At 35.8% G+C, this 8,506-nt stretch overlaps 1 pseudogene; it reads left to right on the forward strand.

The window, feature by feature from the left end:
* The first annotated feature begins 5,363 nt into the window (after window positions 1–5,363).
* LOC140507993 (T-complex protein 1 subunit zeta pseudogene) lies at window positions 5,364–7,699 on the forward strand (annotated as a pseudogene).
* Window positions 7,700–8,506: the final 807 nt, after the last annotated feature.

Below are 8,506 nucleotides of genomic sequence, written 5' to 3' on the forward strand. Positions count from 1 at the left end.
TCCCTTCTATCATCCTCCTACCCCACTTATCCCCTTCTCCCCTACTTTCCTGTAGTGTAAGATAGATTTTCTTATCAAATTGAATGTTCATATTATTCCCTCCTTAAGTCAAATGTGATGAGAGTAAGCTTCACTTTTTCCCTCTCACTTCCCCCCTTTTCCCTTCCATTGAAAAGCTTTTTCTTGCTTCTTTTATGAGAGATAATTTGTCCCATTCCTTTTCTCCCTTCCCCCAAGTTTCTTGGACCAAACATTTTTACCCCATTTTTTACCATCTTTTTGCTGGTTCTGCTGCTGCAGGATATGTTTTGGGGTGCTATTTGATTTAGGGGTGAATGTGGGTAACTTACAACAATTTACTGTTTACTCTGCCATCTTGGCTCCTGGAAGAATTTTGTTATTATTATTATATAAATTTTGTTGACTTTTGTGGGTTTAGTGTAACTTTCCTAAAGCTTTTAATCATCTCATTTAGAATCATTGATGAAACACTAGGATTTTCTAAGCAAATCATTACATCATCAGGAAATATAGTTTGATATCCTGTCTTTATGTCTTTCATTTTTCTCTTTTCTTACTACTATTGATGGCACTTCTGGAAATATATCAAATAATGTCAGTGAGATTGAGTAGCCGTACTTTGCTCTTGTATTTATTAAGAAAGGTCCTAGTGCTTTTTTTAAATTTTGAGTGATGCTTTCTTTTGGTTTAAGACAGATACTTTTCATGGTTTTTCATGGTATTTTCTTTTTTCAAAATAAATGCATAATTGATTATTTTAGTGTTCGACATTCACTTCTGCAAGATTCCCCTCCCCAGTATGACATGCAATCTGACATGGACTCCACTTATACATTATATTAAACTTATTTTCACATTAGTCATAATGTAAAGAAGAATTACAACTAATGGGAGACACCACAAGAAAGAAACAAATCAAAACAACAAAAGGAGAGCAAATAGTATGCTTCCATCCACATTCACACTCCAAAGTCCTTCCTCTGGATGTGGACAGCATTGTCCATCATGAGTCTTTTCAAGTTGTCTTAGATCCTTGCATTGCAGAGAAGAGTTAAGTCTACCAAGCTCAGTCATTGTACAGTGTTGCTATTATTGTGTACAATGTTCTCCTCATTTTGCTCATTTCATTCAGCATCAGTTCATATAAGTCTTTCCAGGTTTTTTTTCTAAAGTCCACATGCTCATCATTTCTTACAGAACAACAGTATTCCATTACCTTCATATATCACGACTTGTTCAGCTATTCCCCACTTGAAGAGCATTTCCTCAGTTTCCAATTATTGGCCACCACAAAAAGAGTTGCTATAAATAATTTTGTGTAGGTGGATCCTTTTCCCCTTTTTTATGATCTCTTTGTGATACAGAACTAGTAGTGGTATTGCTGGATCAAAGGATAAGAAGAGTTTTATAGCCCTTTGAGAATAATTCCAAATTGCTCTCCAGAATGGTTGGATCACCAAAAATGCATTAGTGTTCCAATTTTCCCACATCTTCTCTAACATTTATCATTTTCCTGTTTTATTATCCTATCCAATCTGATAAGTGTGCTGTCATACTTCAGAGTAATTTTGATTTGCATTTCTCTAATCAATAGTGATTTAGAGCATTTTTTCATATACCTATTGATACCTTTAATTTCTTCCTCTGAAAACTGCCTATTAATATCCTTTGACCACTTATCAATTGGGAAATGCCTTTTACTCTTATAAATTTGACTCAGTTCTCTAAATAATTTAGAAATGAGGCCTTTATCAGAGACACTGGCTATGAAAATTGTTTCCCAGCTTTCTGCTTCCCTTCCAATCTTGGTTACATTGGCTTTGTGCAAAATCTTTTCAATTTAATGTCAAAGGATTGCTGTCCCTCCTTTTATTACTTCAGCTGACGCATAATATATTCTGCTCTAGCTTTGTATCTTTACACTGTGTATATCTGTCTGCTTCAAATCTGTTTATTGTAAATAGCATGTTATAGGATTATGGTTCTTAATCCACTCTGCTATCTGCTTCCCTTTTGTGAGAGAGTTCATTCCATTCATATTCACAGTTATAATTACTATTTCTGTCATTCTCTCCATCCTATTTACCCCATGATTTATGCTTTTCTCTCTCTTTTCTTCCTTTCCCTCCTCAGTAAAGAATTGCTTTTGACCACTGCCCTCCTCAATCTGCCCTCTTTTCTATCAGCCCCTTCCCTTTTCTTCCACTTTATCCTTACTATTTCTTCCCTCCCTTCTACCCACTTTTTCCATTTTCTTTCCCCTTTCCCCTCCTCCTTCCTATATGGTAAGTTTTATTTATACACCTAACTGATTTTGTTATTCTCTCTTGGAGCCAAATCTGATGAAAGTAAGGTTCAAATAATGCCCATCTTCCTCCCTTCTTTCCCTCTATTGTAATAGGTTTTTGTGCCTTTACATGTGATATAATTTACCCTTCTCTGCTTCCTCCTTTCCTCCTCTCCCAGCACTATCCCTTTTAACCACTTAATTAGATTTTTTATCATCAAATCTAAGTTAATTTATACCCATACCCTCTGTTTATATATACTCATTTTAAATGGTGTGATAACAGTTATCAAAACTTGCGAGTGTCATCTTCCCTTATAGCAATGCAAATTGTTTGCCCTTATTAATAATATGTTGTTGTTTTCTTTCCTGTTTATCTTTTTATGCTTCTCTTGAGTTTTGTATTTGAAAATCAAATTTTCTATGGAACTCAGATCTTTTCATCATGAAGATTTGGAAATCCCTTATTTTTTTGAATATCCATCTCCTACCCTGAAAGATTGTGCTCAGTTTCACAGGGTAGGTGATCCTTGGTTGTGATCCAAGATTTTTTGCCTTATAGAATATTGTATTCCACACCCTCCAATCTTTAATGTGGATGTCACAAAGTCTTGTGTAATCCTGACTATGGTTCCTTTATATTTAAATTGTTTCTTTCTGACTACTTGCAGTATTTTCTCTTTGACTTGGTATTTTTGAAATTTGGCTACAATATTCTTTGGCATTTTCAATTTGGGATTCTTTCAAGAGGTGATTGGTGGATTCTTTTGATGACTGTTTTACCTTCTGGTTCTAGGACCTCAGGGAAGTTTTCCTTGATGATTTCCTGAAAGATGGTGCCTAGGCTCTTTTTTTCCTCATGATTTTCAGGTAGATCAATAATTATTAAATTCTGTCTTCTGGATCTATTTTCCAGGTTAGTTGTTTTATCAATAGGTATTTTACATTTTCTTCTATTTTTTTCATTCTTTTGTTCTTTGTTTGATTAATTCTTGATTTTGCTTATTATTAGCTTCCACTTGCCCAATTCTAATTTTTAACAAATTGTTTTGCTCTATTAGATTTTGTACCACCTTTTCCATTTGGTCCATTTTACATTTTAAGGAGTTTGTCTCTTCAGTGAGTTTTTGTGCCTCCTTTCCCATTTGACCAATTCTACTTTTTAGGATTTGTTTCCCACAGCCAATTTTTGTCTTTTCTTTTCCAAGCTATTGACTTTCTGTCACTGCCTGTACTGAGGCACTTGGGGGGTCCTGGTATTAGGGTTTGACTGCTCCACCACCATGGGACTCAGGATCTCTCCCAGTTTGCTGAGGTGGGGCTTGTTACTGGCTGGCTGGAATGCTTCCCTGTCCTGTACTGTTCCCCCTTCCCCAGAGTAAGAGGGGACTTTCCTATTATTCCCCCATTCTTCTTGAGCTAATATGGGAATAGTGTAGTTATCAACTGTAATGGAAAGAGACTGCTTCATCCCATTTTTATGCTGGCTCAGCTGTTCCAGGGTTTTTCTGGGGAAAATATTTTCCGGTCTTTCAGAGATCAATAAGAGAAGGTGAGAGTGACTTATTTCTTATTCTGTGATCTTAGCTTCCAGAAACAGAACTTCATGCCTATATTTAGTATAAATGAGTATTGCATATTATCAAAGACTTTTTCTGCTACTAATAATGTAGTTTCAGATTTTTTATTTTAAAGATGAAGAATTATTTCCATTGTTTATCTAATGTTGAGCATCTTGTACATAAATCTAATTTGGTCCCAATGAATAATTTCTTTAATAGATAATTAGTGTATTAGTCATAATTTTATTTACAATTTTTGAATTGATGTTCATTTGTTATATTGACCTTTGGTACTTCTATGCTTTATCCTCCCTTAGCTTAGGTATTAAAAATACATTTTTCTTATCCCAGGAGTCTGATAATTTTCTCAATTTTGAAAACATTTTGTGTAGCATTCATACTATCTGTTCTTTAAAAGTTTGATAGACTGGAAATAATAATGCAGGTTCAGTAATCCCAGGTACCAGGGAACCTGAGAGTGGCAAATCTCTTAATCTCAGGAGTTATGACCTCCAGAGAGCTAAACCCTTTGTGTGTCCCCTCTAAATTCCAAATCAGGATAGCAAGATCCTGAAAGGGGTGAAGGACACCAGGCTCCCTAAGGAGGGAAAAATTGGTCTAGGTCTGAGAAGGTAAAAGTTTCTGTGCAGATCAGTGGTGGAATCAGATTTGTGAATAGTCTTTACATTTCAAGCTTGGACAAGATAAAGAGACCAAGTCTAAAAAACAAATGATAGAATTCTCTTGGGAATCTGTAAGGATTTGTTTTTCTTTTTCATTTTTAAAGACAGTTCTCTTTCATTTCCTGAGACTGGATTTTTTTCCCCCTATTTAGTGTGTAGTACATTTGCATATTTTATATTTTCTAAAGTTCTCCTCTGTTTCTTTTTAGCTTCTCAGTTTTGATAGCATGTAATTGTTTATAGTAGTTTATGTGGTATATATATGTATATATTTTATGGTCATTTAAAAAATTATTTTGCTTTTGTTGTTTTGCTAATTTACTATTTGCTAACTTACCATTTAATTCATTTGATTTTCTCCTCTCTTCTTTTTAACAAAGTTGTCAAAAGGTTTATCACATTTAAGAATCTTTTCAAAGAAATAGCTTTTAGTTTTTTTAAAAATAATTTCAGTGTTCTTTTTGGAGTCCAATTAAGTTCTTTGTTCTCTAATTTCAAATATCTTCTCTTTAATGCTTATTTTGGGTTTATTTGTTGGCATTCTAATTTTAAATGCATATGCAGTTCATTAGCCCTCTTCTTTTCTATTTTGTTCATTTATATTTTGCAGGATGTATTTCTCCCTTGAGAAATTCTTTAGTCTGCATCTCAGAAATTTTTGTGTAATTGTTTCATCGTTATCATTTTCTTTCACATAATTATAAGTTGTGTCTATGATTTGTTGGTTAAAGCCCTCATTACTTTGTATTTCATTGTGAAGTCTCTATTTGGGCTTGGGTCTTTTGTTTGTGCTCTCCCTCATCTGCTTAGATGTCCATAAAGGTAAGCTTCCCCAACTCAAGTAACAGTGTGGCTTCAAGGAAAAGATCCAAATAGTTCTATCATGATGGACAGAGCCCCTTTAACAGAGCATTGAATAGTGACTAGGTCCCCTGAAGTCAATAGAGAAGCTTCCTATTGAGATAAATCACAAATTATACACATTCTTACAGAGCAAAGAGAAGCCCAATCCATTAATATTTTTAGAGGAGATCACTAGAAACTTGAGGAAGGATCCATAGAGAACTGGATCACAAGTGAAAGAAAATTTAGGAAATAGGTCTTACCTTTGAGAACTTGTAGGGTGCTAGTAAATGAAATCTTGGATTCACATATTTATATTGCCAACATAAACTTGAATGAGTCTAGAGACCTAGCTAAACAGCAGTATTGATACTAATGAAGTTTGGGGAAAATGTGCAGTGGAGAAGGGAACTGATACCTCAGTTCTGTACATGAATTGACAACCACTTAGACAGATGAATAACAAGAATGTTGGTACCCAGAATAACCTAAGTAACCACAGGACCTCAGGGCTGGCCTGACCTGAAAGGATATATGAATATTATTAATGTTTTTAAAGAATATTAAACTTCCAAAGTTCCCTCTTACATTCAAAGGTACCACCATCCTCCCACTTACCCAGACAGACAACCTGCGTTTTATCCTTGACTCTGCACTCTCAATCCCCATATCCAATTTGTGGTCAAATACTAGAGATTTTTACCTTTATAATCTTCTTTGCAAGTGTTCCCTCCCTGCTCTTGTTGAACCCTGCCACCATCCTGGTTCAGGTCTTCATCCCTTCAGGCATGGAATGTTGCAGTAGGCTTTTGATTGGTCTCAAGTCTCTTCCCATTGCAGTTGACAGCCATTCAGTTGTCAAACTGATTTTCCTCAATTACAGATCTCACCACGTTACCCCCTATTAAAGAAACTTTAGTAGCTTCCTATTTCCTCCAGGATCAAATATAAAGTTCTTTCTTTCTTGGTCCAGGACCTTCACAATCTGATTACCTTCTCCCTTTCCAAGTTTTTTACACCTTAATCACACCCACATATTCTGGGATCTAGTGATACTGGTCTCCTTGCTATTCCTCATATGACATTTCCATTTCCTAATTTTGCATTTTCACTGACTGCTTTCCATTCCTAGAATGCCCTCCTTCCTTATCTCTATGTCTTCCATGTCTTCCTTCAAGTCCCAGCTAAAATCCCACCTTCTACATGAAGCTTTCCAGATCCCCCTTAATTCTAGTGTCTTTCCTCTGTTGATCATATCCAAGTTATCCTATATGTGTATATTCTTTGTACATAACTGTTTTTACACACACCTCAATTAGACTGTGAATTCCTTGAGGGCAGGGATTTTCATTAGCCTTCCTAGGTATTCACCGTGCTAAGCACAGTGACATATGCATAATAGGTGCTTAATAATTGCTATAGAGTGTCCTTAGCTACAGTATATCCTTAGAATATGAAAAAAAAACAGAAGTGAATTCTGGATTTTTTTTTTTTACAAAAGTACAGAGGAAAGAGAGAAACTAGTAAAAGCAGAAAGGAAATTTATTGAAGATGAAGTAAAGAAAATAATAGAACTGAAAAAAAGTGTGTGGTGATTCAGACAAAGGATTTGTTGTTATTAATCAAAAGTCATTGTCCCATTTTCTTTAGATACTCGTGCAAAAGAAGGTATTGTAGCCCTCCATAGACCAAAAAGAAGAAATATGGAGAGTTTGACTCTTGCCTGTGGTGGGATGACTATGCATTTTCTAGATGACTTAAATTCTGACTGTTTGGGGCATGCAGGGCTTATCTATGAATACAAACTGGGAGAAGAGAAGTTCACCTTTATTGAGAACTGTGGCAACCCTTGATCTGTCATATTGTTGATCAAAGGACAAAAAAGGCAAATGATTACACAGATCAAGGACACAATTAAGAGATAATCCTTGAGCTGTCAAGAATACTATTGAAGATGACTGCATGGTTCCTGGTGCTGGTTCAGTGGAAGTAGCCATAGATGAAGCTCTAATTAGACATAGGAAGAGCCTGTCTTGGAGTCCAAGATTTGCTGATACATTGCTCTTGCTCAGAACTCTGTTTTTCACCTTCAGGAAACACTAGTTAAGGTACAGACTGAACATTCAGAATCAGGACAACTTGTTGGTGTTGATTAAGGTGGACCAGTTATTTTGGCTGAAGCTGACATCTGTGTTGATTATTGGGTCAAGAAGCAACTGCTTCACTCCTATACTGTGATGGCCACAAATATTCTCCTGGTTGATTAGATCACAGGAGCTGGAATGTCTTATCTGAAAGGTTGAATTGAATCACAGGTTTCCATCGTAATTAGCTGAATGGATTGCCCTACAGAAAGAAACACAAAGTGTGTCTGGCAGTGAAGTTTTTCTTCCCAGCCCCAAAAGAATTTCCAAAGAATAATTATTTTTCTTACTGTTGCAGCAAGCCTGGTCTCTAAAGTGGAAATTATTGGCCCCTATTCAAATGTAAAGTCCTAAAATTGATTACAGTGTTTATTTATTTTTATTGTACTGAGGCCTACAATTAAAGTTACGGTTCTTTTTTTACCACCCCAAAAAAATAACAACTGCTATCAAGGAGCCAGCTGGGTGGTTCTGTGGAGAGCAGTGGGCCTGGAATCAAAAAGACCTGAGTTCAAATCTGGACTGAGACACTCACTAGCTATGCCACCTTTGCAAGTCACTTCACCTCTATTTGCCTTAATCCACTAGAGAAGGAAATGGCAAATCATTCTAGTGTCTTGGCCAAGAAAATTGTGTAGGGAGTTACCAACAGTTGGACACAACTGAAAGATTGAACAACAGAATGCTATTGACTGGCTCAGGGATTGAGGCAGCCTCCACCCCAGTGAAGTAGGAGAATAAACTCTTGGTTATTCAGAAAGGAGAGACAAATGAGGATCACTGGTATCCTTAACAATGAACCTTAAATATGGTTGTAGTAAACTGACTTCTAAGTCTACTTTATCGTTCTTAGATCTCCTAAATTTATCTTCTTAGCACCCAGAAGGAATCAGATTTAGAGAGACTGAAAACATTTTTTCCTTAACTAAAAAAAACAAATACCTAAGACTTAGACATACTCTCATT

This window comes from Notamacropus eugenii, chromosome 5 (assembly GCF_028372415.1).
Source record: "Notamacropus eugenii isolate mMacEug1 chromosome 5, mMacEug1.pri_v2, whole genome shotgun sequence".
NCBI classification, from domain to species: Eukaryota; Metazoa; Chordata; class Mammalia; order Diprotodontia; family Macropodidae; genus Notamacropus; species Notamacropus eugenii.